The sequence below is a fragment of the Akebia trifoliata genome, chromosome 15 (genome assembly GCF_017979445.1).
Source record: "Akebia trifoliata isolate Shusen 1 chromosome 15, ASM1797944v1, whole genome shotgun sequence".
Classification (NCBI taxonomy): Eukaryota; Viridiplantae; Streptophyta; class Magnoliopsida; order Ranunculales; family Lardizabalaceae; genus Akebia; species Akebia trifoliata.
Window position 1 is genome coordinate 6878225 of NC_141389.1, and position 8235 is coordinate 6886459.

Sequence of the window (8235 nt, forward strand, 5' to 3'; positions counted from 1 at the left end):
AATGGGCTGATTTTTGGTGAGGATGATCTCCTCACCGTAGAAGACACATCATCACCAAAAATCAGCACATTCCAAGACCTCTAACCCATGTTTTGAAAAATGTTTTGCCAAAATGTTTGTTGCTGAACGCCCCCCATATATATATATATAGAGTAGCGTTCAATGGCCAACAGTTTGGCAAACATTTTGGCAAACACATTTTTCAAAACATGGGTTAAAGGTCTTGGAATGGGCTGATTTTTGGTGAGGATGATCTCTATGGGTGAGGAGATCATCATCACCAAAAATCAGCCCATTCCAAAACTTCTAACCTCACCAAAAATGGTTTACAAAAAATGGACGGTTCACGATTTTTCAACTTGTAAAATGGGGCTAGAAGTTTTGGAATGAGCTGATTTTTGGTGAGGATGATCTCCTCACCGTAGAGATCATCCTCACCAAAAATCAGCCCATTCCAAGACCTCTAACCCATGTTTTGAAAAAGTGTTTGCCAAACTGTTGGCCACGGATAGGGACCCATATATATATATATGGGTCGGGTTCCTGCAACACACATTGCGACACACATATAGACAACGTGTTTGTCTTATATGGGAAAAAATGTTTGGACTGAGCTGATTTTTTGTGAGGATGATCTCTGTGATGAGGGGATCATCCTGGCAAAAAATCATCCCATTCCAAAACTTGTAATCCCATCAAAATTGATTTACAAAAATTGGACGGTCTAGAAGTTTTGGAATGAGCTGATTTTTGGCAAGGATGATCTCCTCACCACAGAGATCATCCTCACAAAAAATCAGCCCATTCCAAACATTTTTGCCCATATAAGACAAAACACGTTGTCTATATATGTGTTGAAATGGTAGTCGTTTGAACCTGATCCTATATATATATATATATATATATAGGTCAGGTTCAAGGGCCATATGAAGAAAACATATGTAAAACTTTCGTTTTTAATAAATTTTAAAATATGGGTTAGAAATTTTGGATTGAGCTGATTTTTTGTGTGGATGATCCCTATGATGGGAAGATCATCCGCAAAAAAAAAAAAAAAAAAAAAAAAATCAGCCCAATCTGAAACTTCTAACCCCATTAAAAGTGATTTAGAATGTGGACCGTTGATTTTTATCAATTTTTATCACTAATTTGTAAATCACTTTGATGGATTTAGAAGTTTCTGATTGAGCTGATTTTTTGTGAGGATGATCTTTTTATCATAGTGACCATCCTTGCAAAAAATCAGCTTAATCCAAAACCTCTAACTCTTATTTTGAAAAACGAAAGTTTTTTCATATGTTTTCTCATATGGCCCTTGAACCGCCCCCTATATATATATATAATGGGTCACGTTCAATGGCAAACTTTTTAGCAAACTTTTTGGCAAAACATTTTTCAAAACTTGAGTTAGAACTTTTGGAATTAGCTGATTTTTGGTGAGGATGATCTCTACGGTTAGGAGATCGTCATCACCAAAAATCAGCCCATTCCAAAACTTCTAACCCCATCAAAAACAGTTTACAAAAAATGGATGGTCCACGATTTTTCAACTTGTAAACATGGGTTAGAAGTTTTGAAATGGGCTGATTTTAGGTGAGGATGATCTTCTCACCGTAGAGATCATCCTCACCAAAAATCAGCCCATTCCAAAACTTCTAACTCATGTTTTGAAAAATGTTTTGCCAAAAAGTTAGCCATTGAACACTACCCATATATAATAAACATTTTTTAGGTTTGACTCATTGTTTTAGGGCAGAATAGATGATAGGTATTTGATTTAATAAAGAAAGTTTACCATTGGCATCCTAACTTTTACTTATTACACCCTAACTTTTTAAATTATTTATCACACCCTAATTCAAGATTAAAGTACACCATTCAAACATTACATAAGTTTGATTAAAGTTTTTACCTCAGCATTATAAAGAACAATGACACATTCAAACAACTTCAGCAAATGCTCACAATTAGGATTAGGCTCATATAAAATTCTAAATCTAACAAATTGAAAACTAAACAGAGAGAGAGAGAGAGAGAGGAGTCTATTGGCACCCCACTTCTTTCAATTATTAATTGAGTTTTTATTTTAACTTTAATATAGGTGGAATAAGTAAAAGTTGGAGTGCCAATAAGCAGCTTTCTATAGAAATCAGGGTCTTACAGGTATTTATTTAAATGTTAAAATGGTGTGGGTCCATTCCAAGATTTGCTATGTAAAAGCGCTTGAAGGGAGTTTGGTAATAAAAATGCAACAGGCTGCTCCCTGCAAGTACATCTCTGTTAAATTTAGTGAAACTCTTTCCTTACTAACATATTAAGTTCTTTAGCTCTACTAAGGATTGTTTTGCTCAAATGGATTATCACATTAGAAATCCAACACCACAATCCTCTATGTTTCATCGAAAAACTCGCATGCAAAAAATAATTCACAAAACAATTTCTTTTGAAATAGATCCAAGGTTTCTAAAATGGACGACTACGGAACTTCCCACATAACTCCCAAACTTAAAAATGAAATTGAACAGTGAAAACAAAATATTTTTTTTTTCAAAATTCATAGAATTTCACCCTCCACAACCCCAAAGCATCGGATCATGTTTTTGGATGCCAAGAGGTGAGCCCAAGGACCCTTAGTAGGCTAGGGGTGAAACCCTTACTTAGTAAAGCTAGGGGGCCTTTAAATTTTCAAAATTCAGTGGGAGCTATAGCTCTCACTGGGCCCTATGTAGCTCCGCCCCTGATTAGAAACTATTAACCATTGTTGTGCTCAATGTCAAAAGAAGTCAGTTTGGAACAGGTGGATTTAAAACATAGGGATTCACCAAAGAAAAATGCTAAACTAATTCCCTACAACATTGCACTGACATGGAAGTGTTCACGAAACAATAGAAAAGCACCTATATGATTCCGTGCACATCTTCGCATTAAGGGAGTGTTGTTGGAAGTTAATATAGAATAGCACTTCACCCAATTGTGGCAAGGTACTCAAATATTCATTGAAATGTTTTGACTCGCATCTTATATAAATGAGTCGAGATGAATACACACGGTCTTGGTACGCGGCTGATGTGGCAAGGGCACAGAACCACAGATGGTTTTCATCAGGAACCACGTCAGCCATGTACCCATCTGCATACCATGACCGCGTGCATTCAACACAACTCTTAGACAAATTGGAAAATTTCTCATTGTAAGTCTCCATCTACCTAGAGGATATTTTGGTTTTGTGGTGTGGGATGAATGGAAGAAAGTAGGTGCACTGAACCTTTCAAAAAAAACAACAAAAGTAGGCGGTCTATATTTCTTTGGGAAATCAGCATGAATGTCACCCAAATTTTCGGTATAATTTGGCTCCACAAATGCATCAGTAAGATAAGATTCTTTCATGATAAGCACTGGAAACGACATAATGACAGAAACCAAATTAGGAATGATTAATATTTAATTTCTACATCAGGTTCAACTGTATAACAGTCAACAACTGAATAATTTGTTCACTATAAGGGTTTCGTGGTCGATTAGTGTTTCTCAAGACTCGAGTTAGATTCATGAAGCGCGAAATGGAAATGGCGAGCCCATCTTATGTCAATAGGTAAGCCATTTCACTTAATATATATATATACCCTAGTTTACAAATTGAAGAATCGTGGACCGTCCAATTTTTGTAAATCACTTTTGATGGAGTTAGAAGTTTTGGAATAGGCTGATTTTTGGTGAGGATGATCTCCTCATCATAGAGATCATCCTCACAAAAAATCAGCTCATTCCAAAGTTTCTAATCCATGTTTTGAAAAATGCTTGGCAAACTTTAGGGCTACTGAACCGCTCCCTATATATATATATATACTCTTTCCAAGTTTTTCCATTTTGAACCATGGTTTTTAAAACTAATTTTGACGTCTCGTCTCGTCCATGAGGTAGTTTGAGTCATCTTGGATGAGCTTTCCGATACGTTTGAGATGTCTTGTTCTACAATGAGAAAAATGAATATGGATTTTAAATCTCGTCTGATACATTAACTTGTCCATCCATCTCGTTGTTGGGCGATACTGAGATGACTCAGGCAATACGTCTCGGTCTTGGACGAGTTTTGAAACCATGTTTTGAACTAAACGATGTGGGGTTATTTAGACCATAGTTTTAAAATTGGTTAAGTCCGCATCTCAAAATCTATTTGTAAGACTCTGATTATTATCCCACAAATCTATAAAAAACCTTTGATTTTCCTACCAAACGTCCACCATCTCCAAATCAATTAACCCTTGATTTTTAATTTTTAATTTTTTATTATTTTCTTGCGTTGAGAGATTAATATAAAACTACCGATTGAAATCCCTATTCATGGATTTCTAGCCTAAATCTTTTGATATATTTTTTTTAAATTCTAATATTATTTTTGAGAGATTAATATAAAATGACCTAAATGCTGAATCCCTCTACATTGATCTCTAGTAAGAATCTCCTTATGTTTCTCCCCAAAAAATGTTGTTATCTTATTCTATTTTTAATTTCTTTTTGTGTGTTGAGAGACTAATAATATAAAACTACCAAAATCCCTCTCCATGGATTTCTAATCTAAATCTCATGATATGTTTTTTCTAATCTTATTTTTGAGAGGTTACTATAAAATGATCTAAATGGCTAAATCCCTCTTCATCAATATCTAGCCAAAATCTCCTGATGTTTATCCCACAACTCATTGCCATCTTTTTCTCTTTTGAATTTATTTTTTGTGCGTTGAGAGATTAATATTGAACTACCTAAATCTCTCTTCATGGATTTTTAGGCTAAATCTATATATATGTATCTATATAATTTTTAATTTTATTTTTGAGAGGTAAATATAAAATGACCTAAATGGCTAACTCCCTCTTCTTCGATCTCTACCCAAAATCTCTTGATGTTTCTCCCCAAAAATCGTCCTCATCTTTTTCGATTTTAAATTTATCTTTGTGCATTGAGAAATTAATATAAAACTACCTAAATCCCTCTTTCTAGATTTCTAGCCTAAATCTCCTGATATGTTTCTTTCTTCTTTTTTATTTTGAGAGGTTAATATAAAATGACCTAAATGGCTAAATCCCTCTTCATCAATCTATAGACAAAATATCCTGATGTTTCTCCCAAAAAATCGTGGTCATCTTCTTCTATTTTGAATTTACTTTTGTGCGTTGAAAGATTAATATAAAACTACCTAAATCACTAGCCTAAATCGACTGATATATATATGGGAGCGGTTCGGCAGCCCTAAAGTTTGCCAATCATTGTGCCAAACATTTTTTGTAAATCACTTTTGATGAGATTAGAAGTTTTGGAATAGGCTGATTTTTGGTGAGGATGATCTCCTCATCATAGAGATCATCCTCACAAAAAATCAGCTCATTTTAAAGCATCTAATCCATGTTTTGAAAAATGTTTGGCACAATGTTTGACAAACTTTAGGGCTGCTGAGCCGCCCCCTATATATATATTTATATATTTTAATTTTACTTTTTAGAGGTAAATATAAAATGACCTAAAGGGCTAAATCTCTCTTTATCGATATCTAGCCAAAATCTCTTGATGTTTCCCCAAAAAGTCATGGTCATCTTCTATTTTAATTTGTTTTTCTTCGTTGGGAGGTGAATACAAAACTACCTAAATCCCTATTCATGGATTTTTATCCTAAATCTCTTGCTATAATTTTATTTTTTATTTTTTATTTTTTTTTTTTTTGAGAGGATAATTTAAAATGACCTAAATGGCTAAATGCCTCTTCATCGATCTCTAGTCGAAATCTCATGATGTTTCTCCAAAAACATCGTCGCCATCTTATTCTATTAATTTTTTTTTGTGTGTATGTGTGTTAAGAGATTAATATAAAATTATACCTATTTCCCTCTCATAGATTTCTAGCCTAAATATATATATATATATATATATGGGCTGGGTTCCGTAGACACATAAAACTACTCATAAAGCTATAATGTTTTTGTCTTATATGGTTAAAAAGATTCGGAATAGGCTGATTTTTTGTGAAGATGATTTCTATGGTGAGGAGATCATCCTTGCAACAAATCATCCCATTCCAAAACTTCTAACTCCATCAAAAGTGATTTACAAAAATTGGATGGTCTAAAATTTTTCAACTTGTAAACATGGGGCTAGAAGTTTCATAATAGGCTGATTTTTGGCAAGGATAATCTCCTCACCATAGAGATCATCCTCACAAAAAATCAGCCCATTCCAAACATTTTTACCCATATAAGACAAAACATGTTGTAGCTTTATGAGTAGCTTTATGTGTATACTTATCTTAATCCTATATATATATATATATATATATATGGGAAATGTTTCAGCATCAAACATTTTGGCAAAACATTTTTCGAAACATGGGTTAGAAGTTTTGGAATGGGCTGATTTTCGGTGAGGATGATCTCTATGGTGAGGAGATCATCCTCACCAAAAATCAGCCCATTCCAAAACTTCTAGCCCCATGTTTACAAGTTGAAAAATCGTGGACCGTCCAGTTTTTGTAAACCATTTTTGATGAATGGGCTGATTTTTGGTGATGATGATCTCCTCACCGTAGAGATCATCCTCTCCAAAAATCAGCCCATTCCAAAACTTCTAACCCATGTTTTGAAAAATGTTTTGTCAAAATGTTTGGTGTTGAACATTTCCCTATGATGCTGAATATCATCACCAAAACTTCTAGCCCCATGTTTACAAGTTGAAAAATCGTGGACCGTCAATTTTTTGTAAACCATTTTTGATGGTGTTAGAAGTTTTGGAATGGGCTGATTTTTGGTGAGGATGGCCAAAATGTTTGGTGCTGAACGGGACCTTATATATATATAGATATATATATTATATATATATATTCTTTTTGAGAGGTTAATATAAAATGACCAAAATGGCTAAATCCCCCTTTATCGATCTCTAATCAAAATCTCCGGATGTTTCTCCCCTAAAATCATTGCCATCTTCGTCTTTTTTAAATTTATTTTTGTGCGTTCAGAGATTAATATAAACTACGCTAAATCCCTCTTCATTAATTTTTGGCCTAAATCTCCAGATATAATATCTTTTTTAATTTTTAATTTTATTTTTGAGATGTTAATATAAATTACCTAATTTGCTAAATCCCTCTTCATCGTTCTCTAGCCAAAATCTCCTAATGTTCTTCCCCATAAATTGTCGTCATCTTCTTCTATTTTAAATTTATTTTGTGCGTCGATTAATATAAAACTACTTAAATCCCTCTTCATAAATTTATTGTTGAAATCTTGCGATATATATATGTTTTTTTTTTTTTTTTTTTTAATTTTACTTTTGAGAGGTTAATATAAATTGACCTAAGTGGCTAAATTCTCTAGCCAAAAAATCTTGTGATGTTTCTCCCCAAAAAATTGTTGTCGTCCTCTCTTCTATTTAAATATATATTTTTTTCTTTTTTCTTGTTTTTACATTGAGATATTAATATAAAACTACCTAAACCCCATCCCAACCCTTTAAACACAAAATCCAATGGTTGAGATTTATCATCAGGATAAGTATCTTCAATATTTGTGTTACCAAGATACAAATAAATCTCAACCATTTTTCAAAATATGGGTTAAAAGTTTGAGATTGAGCTGATCTTTTGTGTGGATGATCTCTATGATGAGAAGATCATCCTCATAAAAATCAGCCCAATCTAAAACTTCTCAATCCATCAAAAGTGGTTTACATATTATTGGTAAAAAATTGATGATCCACATTCTAAATCACTTTTAAGTTTTTCCATGAAATATCTAGATGGCTGTGATGTTGGATTTGCTAATGGTATAATCATTTTGAACAAAACGACCCCTAATAAGACTTAAAATCTTACTCTGTAGTAAGGAAAGTGTTAAGACACTAGCTTTTGCCAACACCGCCTCAATTCATACGTAGATCATAAAAGAATTTTCACACTATTGGGTGGTGTTAGAAAAACTTGGTGTGGATATAGAAGTTCTCATAACAAAAGTCAACAATTTTGACAAGACATCAAAAGATAAAAACGATTGAGGTTTTAAAAGGGTAAATAATTGAGAGTAGAACTGTAGAAGTTATAATTTGACGGATATTTGGGGGAAAATTACAGGTTATCATAGGAGTTATAGATGTGGGCATTTTGGTCAATTACAGGTTATTATAGAAGTTATGTCACCGGTTAGACAACTAGGGTCTGTCAAATATTTACCAGAACGTGGAGGGGTCTTGTCC